This window comes from Urocitellus parryii, chromosome 10 (genome assembly GCF_045843805.1).
Source record: "Urocitellus parryii isolate mUroPar1 chromosome 10, mUroPar1.hap1, whole genome shotgun sequence".
NCBI classification, from domain to species: domain Eukaryota; kingdom Metazoa; phylum Chordata; class Mammalia; order Rodentia; family Sciuridae; genus Urocitellus; species Urocitellus parryii.
Window position 1 is genome coordinate 60,373,429 of NC_135540.1, and position 13,189 is coordinate 60,386,617.

Below are 13,189 nucleotides of genomic sequence, written 5' to 3' on the forward strand. Positions count from 1 at the left end.
ATACAAACCTTCAGTCTATAACATACCCCCTCTATCACCTTACATTCTAGCCACAGTAGATCACAAGTATTCTCAGAATAAACCAAGATTTGTGTGTAGTGAGAGGTTAGAAAGGAAGTCGAGCTCAGTTTTGAGGGTCATGAGTTGGGGAATTAATTAGAATATGCCTTGAATTCCAGATTTCCAATAGGCTAGCAGTGAGACCTGGTTAAGTGACTTAAAATTACTAAGCCCTAAACTTGTTTCTCATCTGTAAAATGAGGGACTCTCACTGTCTTCAGGGTTGCTCTGAAGACTATTTATACTTAATTACATAAATAGATTAGCACATTGACTAGAAAATAGCAATTACCCAATAAATAGTACTAATTATTCTTCTGTTGCTACAACTGTTATGTGTACTACTTATTACCCCTACTATTACAGTAGTTGGTTTTTTTTTTTTTTGGAGGGGGGGAGTACCAAGGATTGAACTCAGAGGCACTTGACAACTGAGCCACATCCCCAGCCCTATTTTATATTTTATTTATAGACAGGGTGTCACTGAGTTGCTTAGGGCCTTGCTAAGTTGCTGAGACTGGCTTTGAACTTGCAATTCTCCTGCCTCAGCCTCCCAAACTGCTGGGATTACAGGCGTGTGCCCCCACGCTCAGCACAGTAGTTGCTTTTGCCTTTAGTTGCTACATGTTTTGAAATTCTGTTATAGATATTTGTTTTTCCCAAAGTATATTTGATTATTAGAAAAAAAACGACAAATTTAATTCTTTTAAGACTGGTGATCTTACAGTATTATTCTGGTCTAAAATGAAATGCGATGAAGAAATAAGATTCTAATAGTCCAATTTGGATGATTAACTTTGAAAACAATTTCAATAGATGAATTAAAAAGTATTCAGAGAAAAGTCAACATTGTGAACTAAGTGTATGTTAAGGATGACAATTAATCAGATGAATTTCAGTATATAAGGAGAATTATTAAAAATGATACTGAGACCAGTGAGCTAAATGAGAGTAATCCCCTGAATGGTTCAATAGATTTTATCCTGAGTGAGATGCAAAAGATTAGATTGTAGAAGAATAAATGTAGAAGGGACTAACATTAAAATAAACACAAAAATCAGTCTCTATACTTCAAATAAAGGTAAATTTATCTTTACCAGATTTTGTCATATGTGTGATATATGTAAGTAACATATGTAAACATTAAAACCAAAATTGTCAGATATTTTTGTTGATAATTGAATTTTGATGGGAAAATGAATAGTGTAGACAATTTTGAAAGGTGGCAGGACAAAGTAGCTCATATATAAGTTAAAATAGAGCCAGTTGTCCATAAGTTTTTTGAGCTTTTGAGATAGTAGAAAAATTTCTAGAATACCTTTAATGTTTACATGAAGACAAAAAGACATATCAAGTTAAAGGTGTTATTGAGAGTTCTTTGAAAGAAATGAAATGATGAGTATGAAAATACTAAATAAGCATAGTGTTGAAAGGTTGTCATCACTGCTAGGGAGAATCCAAAGAATAATCCTCTTTTCTCCATGACATCTAGTTCATTATGCCTTTCACAACTTTTTCCAAGAAAGATGACACAAAGATTGTTTCCTCTGGTAGCAATCATTAGTCTAAACTTTAATGGGGGGGGGTCGTGAAATGCAAGGAAAAGTGGGTTATCCGCTAAAGGAACACATTCTTTAAACCATTCACCTGTTGTGAATTTCACATGCATTTTTAAAAATTGGTGCTATAAATCTACTCTTTGTCTTTATTATCACTGTCTTTATTGCATGCTTATTAGGTATATAATATGTGTAGAATACTAAACACTGAGATTACAAAAGTTGAGGAGCATAGTTTCTTCTCAGAAGGTAGTGGGAAGTAACTTAATGTGTTATGAAGTATGACATGTTAGTCTAGCCACCAAGAGTAGATTCATGGAAGAAAACCCCAGTCTGTCTGTGTTGCCAGAGTTGGACATACCCAGCATTTGCACATATTCTTTTTTTTCTTAAAACTTTTCCCTTCTTTTCTAAATTCTAATCCCTGAATCCTTATTGTATGTCACTTTGTCTTGATATCCTTAATTAGATTCTGACTTTACTCTGCAGTTGTCACATGAACTTAGTACTCTTTGAAAAACAGATTTGGGTCCTGCCATGCTCTATATGAACTCAAATTCCATTTAAAATCCACCTGGGGAAAAATAAAATAAAATCCATTTGGGGAAGAAGCCTGACAATTCTAGAAAATTCAACATCACAGAGACATAGAATTGCACAAGGTAAACTTGTAGAAAATATGTGAAAATATACTTAAAATCTGGATAATTATGATAAATTAATTCTTAAACATTTATTGAATGTCTATTATGTTTCCAGGTTTATTGAAATTGCTGGAGACAGAACAATCAAATAATAATAAAGTTTCTTCTCTCATGCTGCTTATACTCTAGTATATGTATGGGAAACAGATAATATATAGAATATGTAATGTAATATATCAAATAATAATATTTGATAGAAAATACAGCAGAACAAGGAATCTAGGAAACACAAGACTCTATTAGAGTGTTATTTGTTTAGAGATATGAAGGAAATGAAGGGATTGAGTATAGGTGGAAAAAGAAAACCCCAGGTAGAGAAGATCTCAATTGCAAAGCCCTCAAGGCAAGAGTGTGGTTGGTGTTTGCAAGAAATACCAACTGTGGTCATAGCCCCATGAGTGATAAGGAGAGCATAAAGAAATGAGATCAGAAAGGTTGAAAGGGAGAGATTATGGTCAACTTTCTGTGGGCAACTGGCTCTCATCTTACGTATGAGCTACTTTGTCCTAGCACCTTTCAAAAATTCTCTCAACTATTCATTTTCCTCATCAAAATTCAATTCTCAATTAAAATATTAATAATTATGGATTTATTGTTTACATATGTTGTTTCCATATGTCACGCATATGACAAAATCTGGGAAAAATAAATTTATTTTGATTTTGGTGTTTTAATGTTCGTGCCTTCTATATTTATTCTTCTGCAATCTCATCTTTGGCATCTCACCCAGGATAAAATTCCCATTGAACTATTCCAGGAATTACTCTCATTTAGTTCAATGGTCTCAGTATCATTTTTAATAATTCTCCTTATATTCTGAAATTCATTTGAATAATTAATAGACATACTTAACATACAAGTAGTTCAAAATGTCAATTTTTTTCTTCAAATACTTTTTAACTCATCTGTGAAAATTGTTTTCAAAGTCAGTCATCCAAAGTGGACTATTAGAACATTATTTCTTCATCATATTTCACTTTAAATCAAAATAGTACTGTAAAACTTGATCACCTGTCTGAAAAGAATTAGAGAGTTTTAATAGAAGAGAAACATGGCCTGATTTTCCTCTTAAAATATTTCAAAGGCCTCTGTGTGCAGTATGCCATAGAAAGCACAAAATTAAAAACTAGGGCCCTAGTCCTAAAGCTACCAGAATAAATCACATGAGATGCTGTAGGGCTAGTATTGAGAGGAAATGATAAATTTGGTGAAAATTGTTTGAATGCCAGATACTTCTTGAGGTTGTGGTTGACATGATTTGTAGATGGATGAGCTGTGGGCAATAGAGTGAGGTTTAACCTTCATTCTAAGTAATTGGTAAAATAGAGCTGTCATTTGACAAGATGAGGGTAACTGGAGAAGCAGAAGGGAGTTTGCATATGTATGATATGTAATATCAAGAGTTGCAGTGCTGGGATGAAGTTGTAATTAGGTAGCTAGGTCAAGAGGTGAGTAGGAACTGGTCAATTTAGTTTGGAGTTCACATGAGAGTTTACTATTGGAGTGTAAATTTGGCACTCATCAACATCTGGATGATATTTAAAGTCTGTATACTAGTAAGTAAAGATAGAGAAGTGCATGAGTAAAGATAGAGAAATTTAAGGTCTGAGTTTAGGAGTGTTCTAAGATCAAGAAGGTGAGACAATGGAATACAAGGGAAAGAGACTGAGAAGTGACTAGTGAAGTAGATTCATAGATACAAAAGAAAGAAGTATTTTAAAAGTGGATAATTTTATGGAGGAGGAAGAAGTAAACTATGTCAAATGCTGTTTAGAGATCTAGTAGAATGAATGCTAACAAATAATTTCAGATGAGGCCACATGGCTGGTAATCTTGATAAAGGCAGTCCCAGTGAGAGATCAGAACAAAGGCTCCCCTTTGTAGAATGAGTAGGATCCTGGAGAGATAGTCAAGATTTTAAACACAGAAAATGAAAATATTGGCTATTAATTATTGAGTACTCAGGACACTAGGCATTTCTCTAAGGACATTATATGCATTAATTTTCTATGAGGAAGTTGTATTAGCCACTATTTACAGACAAAGAAATTGAGGTAACAGAAAGTCTAAAGAACTTGTATACTAGCACAGTAAGAGGTAGAGATGAGATTTATAACCCAAGGAGTCAGACTTCAGGATTCTGGCTCTGAATCACAAAAATTATACCTGAAGAATCTTTATAATCAGCTCTGCAACTTCTAATATGGAGATTAAAAACTATTAAATGTGTGTTTTCATTGGAACAAAAACTGATGATGATATTTCCACCAAAATTTTCTGTAGCCATCCTTCTCCCACCTGCATATTTTCCAATTGATCATTATGGAAAGTAATGGCCTTTTTGTTGTTGTTGTTGTTCCTCCATTTATCTTTCTTTTTCTGAACCAAGAGGGGAATGGAGAGGGAGAATGCTCTATTTGAACATTTCTCTCCTGCCCAATTCAGATGTTGCCAGTGTGATCATTATAAGAGGTGGAACCTTTAAAGAGTCATCAGCCGTGAGGGCTCCCCACTCATGGATGAGGACTTAGGACCTTATAAGAGAGGGTTCAAAGAGCCATGATCCCCTTGCTCTTCCTAACAAATATTCAATAATTCTATGCCTGTTCAGTTCCTTTGACCACTTATTGATTTGGTTTTTTCCTTTTTGGTGTTAAGTTTTTTGAGTTCTTTTTATATCCCAGAGATTAATGCTCTATCGGAGGTGCTGGTGGCAAAGATTTTCTCCCATTCTGTAGGTGCTCTCTTCCCATTGTTGATGGTTTTCTTTGCTGTGAAGAAGCTTTTTAGTTTGATTCCATACCATTGATTGATTCTTGATTTTACTTTTTGTGCTTAATTAGGAGTCTTATTAAGGAAGTTGAATCTGATGCGATGTATATTTTGGGCCTACTTTTTCTACTTCTTATACTTTAGGAATTTTATTAAGGAAGTTGAATCCGATATAAAGTATATTTTGGACCTACCTTTTTTTCTATTAGGCACAGTGTCACTGGTCTAATGTCTAAGTCCTTGATTCACTTTGAGCTGAGTGTTCTGCAGGATGAGAGATAGGGGTTTAATTTCATTTTGCTTCATATGGATTTCCAGTTTTCCCAGCACCATTTGTTGAAGAGGCTATCTTTTCTCCAATGTATGTTTTTGGCACCTTTGTCTAGTATGAGATAACTGTATATATGTGGGTTTGTCTCTGTGTCTTTGATGATGTACCATTGGTCTACATGTTCGTTTTGGTGCCAATACCATGCTGGTTTTCTTTTCTTTTTTTTTTTTTAAACTTAGCTCTGTAGTATAATTTGAGGTCTGGTAATGTGATGGTTCCTATTTTATCTTTCTTGCTAAGGATTACTTTGCTTATTCTGAGTCTACTATTTTTCCAAATGAATTTCATGACTGCTTTTCTATTTCTATGAAGAACATCACTGGGATTTTAATAGGAATTGCATTAAATCTCTATAGCACTTTTGGAAGAATGGCCTTTTTGACAATGTTAATTCTGCCTACCCAAGAACATAGGAGATCCTTCCATTTTCTAAAGTCTTCTTCAATCAGTCAATATATATATATATATATATATATATATATATATATATATATATAAATGTTCAACATCTCTAGCAGTTAGAAAAATGGAAATTAAAACTACACTGAGATTCTATCTCACTCCAATCAGAACGGCAATTATCAAGAATACAAGTAATAATAAAAGCTGAAGAGGATGTGAGGGAGAAAGGTACACTCCCTACATTGTTGTTGGGACTGCAAAATTGGTGCAATCACTATGGAAAGCACTATGGAGATTCCTCAGAAAACTTGGAATGGAACCACCATTTGAGCCAGTTATCTCACTCCTTGGTTTATACTCAAAGTACTTAATCAGCATACTACAGTGATGTTGCCACATCAATGTTTATAGCAGCTCAATTCAAAATAGCTAAACTATGAAATCAGCTTAGGTACCCTTCAACAGATGAATGAAAAAAGAAAACATTTACACAATGGAATACTACTCAGCCATAAAGAGAAATGAAATTATGGTATTTGCAGGTAAATGGATGAAACTGGAGACTATCATGCTAAGTGAAATAAGCCAATCCCAAAGAACCAAAAGATGAATGTTTTCTCTGATATGCAGATGCTAAATCACAATAAGGCAGGGTGGGGTTGGTTAGGGAAGATTAGAAGTACTTGAGATTTGACAAAGGGGAATGAAGGGAAGGGAGGGGGAATGGGAAAAGGAAAGATAGTAGAATGAATCAGACATTACTTTCCTATGTGCATGTATGAATACATGAATGATGTAACTCCACATCACGTACAACCAGAAGAATGGGAAGTTATACTCCTTATATGTATAATGTGTCAAAATACATTCTACTGTCATGTATAACTAATAAGAACAAATTAAAAAAATTAAATTAAAAAAATCTTATGCTGCTTTCATTTTTTCTTAAAAACAAACAACAACAACAAAAACAAAGAAAAACATCCATCTTAGATTAATTAGAGGATCAGAAAGGACACTGAAAATGTTAACTGGATAATTACTATATGTCAAGCATCATGGATATAAAGTACTAGGACCAAAAAAGCCATTGTTTTCCTAAATTTTAAATTCTAGTAAAAGCAGAGTAAAAATTTAAAGTAAAAAGCAGTGTGATGTTTTGATGACTACTACAGTAGAGTAGACACAGATACAATGTAACAGCCAGCTGGGAGCCTAATCTGGTTCAGACCTGGAAAAGGTCACCCTTAGCAGGCATTGCTTCAGTTGGGATATGAGGAATATTTAAACTTTTATTAAATTTGTGCTCTGTAAAATTCCAGATATTCTTATAGAAGTGCTTAATTCATGAAGGTCAGCAAACTGTGACCCTTAGGCCAAATCTGCTTTCCCAATTTTTTTGGAAAATACAGTTTTTTTGGAACACAGCCTCAGTCATCCATTAACAGATGGCTGCTTCCTCACCTCAGTGGCAGAACTTAGTAGTTGTATAACCTGAAAAACAAAAAATATTCCCTACTATCCTACCCTTAACTGAGAAAGTTTGCTAACCTCCAATATAGAAGACCTACTTGACTGCATGCATAAAGTGAGTTTTCATTCGAATGAATGTTTTTAAGGTACAGTTGTAAAGATTTACCATCTCATTGTCACATATTTAGAATATTTAGTAGTTTCTCAAAATTAAATATTAAAAAAAAATTTGAAAGTCTTTGAAAACTGGCTAAGATTTTTTTGCAAAGCAATTACTAAGAATTTTGTATTAGTTGCAGCCCTCTTAAAATGGGATGGGCCCTCCACATCAACACAGTCCCTGTCACTGTTTATTTTTCTTACACCTGTCACCCATTACCTTTTCTGGCCCTCTAGGAATTCAAGTTTTACTCATAAAAAGAGAATCCAAAATGAGTGTGCCTTTCTAAGCAAAGGCCAGAAAAGATAATCAATGGAAGTTCAGAGATTAAAATCCAGGTTGTTGGCAGAGGTCCTGGCACATGTATACATGACTCTTTTTGTATATTTTAAAAAGTTAATGGTTGCCAAGAAGAAGAAAGCAGAGAGAGACTAGGTTTAGTATCCAATGTGAATGCTAGAAACCAACATGGATGACCATTTCCTCTAGAGTTTGGATCATAACAGGGGACTTTGCATAGCATTCTCCATAACCAATAAAAAGAATACTATTTTGCTGACTCAAGTGGTAAGCTAGGCTTCCTATATTCTCTTCTGTAGACATAGGGTCCCACAGTGTGGGCTGGAAAATAACATATCCCAGCTGTGAAGATCACAGAAAGAGGACATTGCACTTGCATTTTGTGAAGACATTTGTTTAGCATTTCAATTGTGTCATCTAAAGCTTAGCAGGAAATACAATTCATCTATCAAATGCAACACATTAGGGATATACTCTGATGTCCCTAAATTGTAATTTAAAATAATGGATTAAAGCTGCAAGTAGCTAGAATTCATGTGAAGCCCAGAAACAAACAAACAAACAAAAAAAAATTAAAGAAAATGTAAATAACAGCTAATTGGGGAGGAAAAAGAAAGAAAATATAGAAGTTATATTTTGTTGAACTCTAAATAAATTGGGTGTAACTTTTTCAGAATTGCTGTAGTGGCTGGGACCTAAGTTAAAAGGGTCATGCAGATTTATTTGAAGCTTTCCAAGATGATATAGTTGCTTTTTCAGTTAAATAATTTTCAAGATATTCCCATGATTCTTCTTGATTTTCTGTTTTTTTTTTCTCCCTTGTCTTTTTTTCCTTGTGTGTGTGTATGTGTCCTTTTCACCACTTTGCTTAAGAAATTAGGCTAATTTGTCAAAATAGCTGATAGAGCAGCAGGTACATGGAAGACCAAATCAAACCAATCCAAACCTATTTTTGTAGGGGGACAGGTACCAGAGATTGAACTCAGGGGTACTTGGTCATTGAGTCACATTCTCAGCCCTATTTTGTATTTTATTTAGAGACAGGGTCTCACTGAGTTGCTTAGTGCCTCACTTTTGCTGAGGCTGGCTTTGAACTCTAGATCCTCCTGCCTTATTTCCCAAGCTGCTGGGATTACAGCAGTACACAACTGTGTCCAGCGCCTATTTTTTTTTTTTTAATATTTTTACTCTTCATTTTGTCTTTTATATAAGGTTAAAACTTAAGATAATGACGTGATGTCCAAATGATTTTGAACTACATCTACTGTCCCTGCTAAAAGGGAAATTCCATACTGTTCAAAATCCATCGTGTCATTCCTCTTCCCAAACATTTCCAACCACTTCCTGTGACTGACAAGGTAAAATCCAATTCCTTAACTTGGCTATTCTAGAGGATTCAAAATCTAGGCATGGCACTTTTTGCCTACAAATTCCTTATTGGAATTAAGTTAGCTTAATATAAGATCTGCCTGCTTTAGAAGCTTTTACTGCTCAATGTTGCAACTATTCTTCCCTCCCCCAACACTTAGCACTGTATATACACATATACTGTGGTATACTGTGTACAACCCACACGTACTTATCTTTTGGTGTTGTAGTGTTCTATACCATGTTATCTCAGATGCTTCTTACTGCAATCACAAATTGCATACTACTTAGGCCATGTCTTAAGCATTTTTGTATTTCTCTCCATTTATGTTATCTTATATAGCACAGCAACTATTTGGTTGCAATTTTATAGACTTTTTTGGGGTAGCAGTTGATTAATCAAGACTTTGAGAACTCTGCTCAAACTGTTATATTCTGGAGATCTGAAAAGTTTAGAAGCTATGAGTTCGGATGCTTCCCTTGCTAATTTATATCTTTTTAAATACTTTAGGAGATCATTTACATGCCTTATACTTTATTTGAATCTGAATTCCAAAGTTCATATTTAGTTGTTTCCATTGGATGGTTCAAGAAAATAGGAGTCAAATGTATGAGAAGCAAATCTGTAATTGTGAGAGCATTAGCCCAAGAATCTCTTCACATAAAATATGCAAACTGTCTAGAAGAAGAACATTAAACCACACTTCATACAAACACTGAGCTCTAGGGAAAAAGGCTCTGTGGAATAGTTAATTTTAGGCAGCCCACTGAATGAGTTTTCTTCGTGCAGCAGCGGGACTGATGCACTGGGTACAAGGGCTGCCGTGTGGCAGGTTGTGACTGCTGAGGAGCTGGCAGAGCCCCAGGGTGTGACTGGCAGGGGCTGTCTCAAGGCAGCTGGGAGCACCAGGAGGCAGCTGTGGTGAGCGTGTGGCTGGCAGGAAGATGGTCACGCAGCTGGCAGGGGGTACTGTGAAGCAGTAACCTGGCTGGAGCTGCTGTCAGCAATCTCAACCAGGCATCGACCCTGCTTAGAGCTCTCTGACACATCAAGGGTTGATACCACCTGATTCTAAAAATAGTTAGCCAGGCCACAAGAACTGGCAAAGCAGAAACAGTTCATGTCTATGTCAAATGACCTCCTTCCCCATGAATACCCATTACTGCTTATTTTATTGGCACCTTGTTTTCTTCAATAAGAACTACAACCAAAAACTGCATAAGGACAATTTGTATCAATAGAGAGCCTCTTGAATCTATCACTATAAACATCTAATTAAATTTTAAGTCTTGACCAGCAGTACGCTAGGGAAGCTTCTGGCTCTACTAAGGTAGGTTTAGAAAAACAAGTACTCAAAGGTAACTTTCATTTTTATACAAACAAGGTCATAATTTAATAGTAAAGAAAGGTCACCTTTGCTAGCAATCCGCGTTTATGTTTTGCAATTGTTTTAATCCAAAGTACACTGAATGAAAGAACATTAGGACAGCCAAGGTTAGCATTGGGTTGCTTTGGATACACGTGCAAACACACACACACACACACACACACACACACACACCCCACCTGAATGTACTGAATGTGCCCTAGTTGATTTCATGCTACGTATGAAAGAAAGATTAAAGCCAGCAGTGCTATTAAAAGGCTGAGCAAGGAACTGGCAAAGAGCATAATTTGAGAATCTTTTGCCTTTATAGCTATGCTATGATGTCTACAGGAATTAATTTTCAATATTTACTTGTAGCAATGTGGTATGGATTAGTAATCCTCATGTTGGAGGTTAAGGAAGCTTTAGGACAGTCCAAAGGGTTTAAAGGAAATGGAAATTTACTCTGAAAAAATGGGAGCAGTACTATTTTTAAAACCATAATCTACTTTCCTCATATCTCCATGTTTCTACCAGTTCTCTAAGTTTTCTTCTTTTTTCATACATTTGATGTTACCTCAACACTATCACTAAAATTTTAAGCTATCTTTTTTTGATAAAGCTATTTAAACCTATTTTCAACAGCAAGGAGCTCCTGATACAGTCTACTGGTAAGAAAATTTTTGGAGTGTGCATGTGATGGGTCGAGGATTAAGCACATTTTGTAAAAGAAAGCTTCTTTCTTGCTCCTGGCTCTGCTGGCAATGAGAGTTATTTTTAACGTCACCTGCTTGTGTTTCCATTTATCCTTCTAGAGAATGGGGAATAATTTAACGTAATATCCCTCTTCTATATTCTTAATACTGATAAGGTCTAAATTTATAATTTGCAAATTATCGTGAGCTCCTTAAAACTAGAGACTTTATAAAATTAAATAGCCCATTTTTCCTAATACTTTTCACACCACCCAGTAAATAATATATAGCTAGGAGCTTTTCCTGCCTTAAACTTAATCTAGCATTTTTATTAGTGTGTCAGTTACAGCACTGAACATATAAATTTACTTATTTTAGTTTATATATACCAATTCCTTGGCTTTATACCTGCTGGAAGGATATTGAAAACAATATGGAAACATTTCCCAGATGTTTACTGCTAATAGTCATTTCTACTAATGCTATTTTATTTTTTCAATGTTTTAGGAAGTCTTGAGCAATGCTCTCTGCTAAGTGATGCCTTACAATATTCTAGGATATTTTTTTCTCTAACTATAAGATAGTGCACTTCCCAATATTATTATTTAATAGAAAAAATTGCTTTTTGAAGCTAGGTCGTTATTATGAAGCAGTTCTTTATGACATCTTTTCAGACAAATGAATTTGAACAATTAGATCAGTTGTTTGAATTGTGATTATTTCATGGGTTTACTTTTTCTTTTACTTTTGTAATATACATATATATGTAAATAAATGTGTTTCTATATGTATTATATGTATATGTATATGCATGCATGTGTAAGTGTACCTATGTGTTTATATGTGCATGTTTGTGAGTATATGTGTGTATATGCACATGTATAATATATATTGTATACATATGTGTATATATATGTATATATACATATTTATGTAACTGTTCTTAGGTGAACTCAGGACAAGGACCACACAAAGTGCATTCAAGAATAAATAGCAGTTAAACAGCTGTCAGAAGCTCCTGACTTGAGTCAGGCAGTTCTGAACTAGGAACCCAGATCACCTTCCCACCGCTGTGTGCCCCTGAGAATTCTGAACCTAACCTAACAAACATCCTCACTGCAAAAACAAAACAAAACAACAACAAAACAAAACAAAACAAACAAACAAACAAAATACAAAAAAACAAAAGTCCCATCATAAGGGGTTGTGAGGATTTGATAGAAGTCCACCAACAGTGATACAAGGAAGGACGGGGGCAACATCTTTTTTTTTTTTTTTTTTTCTAAGCCTTTTCTTAGTTCCTGTATTACAGTACCTGGTTTTTATCTATAGGAATGCCAGTTTCATTTTTCTTAGCTGATGTGGACTGCTCTTCAGTATTCTTGGAAATAATGGTTTCTATGGAGGCAATTTCCTGAGCAACAAAACAAAAGGAACAAAACAAGTTTTAAAAAATCACAATGGATATAACAAATTAGTTGAAAAATGAAAGCCATAACAAATGGTCTGCTTTGTGTTTTAGGAAATTTACACCCAAATGCTATTGTTTTTCCTGAACATATTTCTGCAATGTACTTTATATATTTTTCTTAATTCTTATTGAAGGCTATTGATACTTAGGCTATACTATAAAACATAAATAGACCTTTATGAGTCAAATTAAAATGTATTACTGTTGCATTGTGATTAAGAAGAGATTCGTCAAGTACCTCCTGCGTCTCAGGCTCTATACTACGTGTGCTGAGGATTTAGTGGCCAGCAGGCTATGACCTTTCCTGCTGTCCTGCTGCCTGCAGTGAAGTGTGATATCAGATATGAATCTTGGAATCAGGAGTGTGATGCATGTTGTAAAGGAGACAGACTAGGTAGTATGGGAACACAGAAAGAGTTTTTCCCTAATCTGGGTAGTCTATACATTCTTACTAGGGTAGAAGAGATATGAGTTTAACCATTATAAAGAAAACAGCGACATGAGAGATGCGTAGTTTCTTCAAGTAG

The 13,189-nt window shown here is 34.9% G+C and overlaps 1 protein-coding gene across 1 annotated transcript in view; it reads right to left on the reverse strand.

The window, feature by feature from the left end:
• LOC144257316 (uncharacterized) overlaps positions 1–12,935 on the reverse strand; it is a 49,677-nt gene extending 36,742 nt beyond the window's left edge. Inside the window, exons 1-2 of the mRNA XM_077803533.1 lie at positions 12,901–12,935; positions 12,507–12,605 (exon numbers count right to left, since the gene is read on the reverse strand). The gene's annotated coding sequence lies outside the window, so the exon portion shown is untranslated. The remainder of the gene's footprint in view (positions 1–12,506; positions 12,606–12,900) is intronic.
• Between the last annotated feature and the right edge of the window lie 254 nt (positions 12,936–13,189).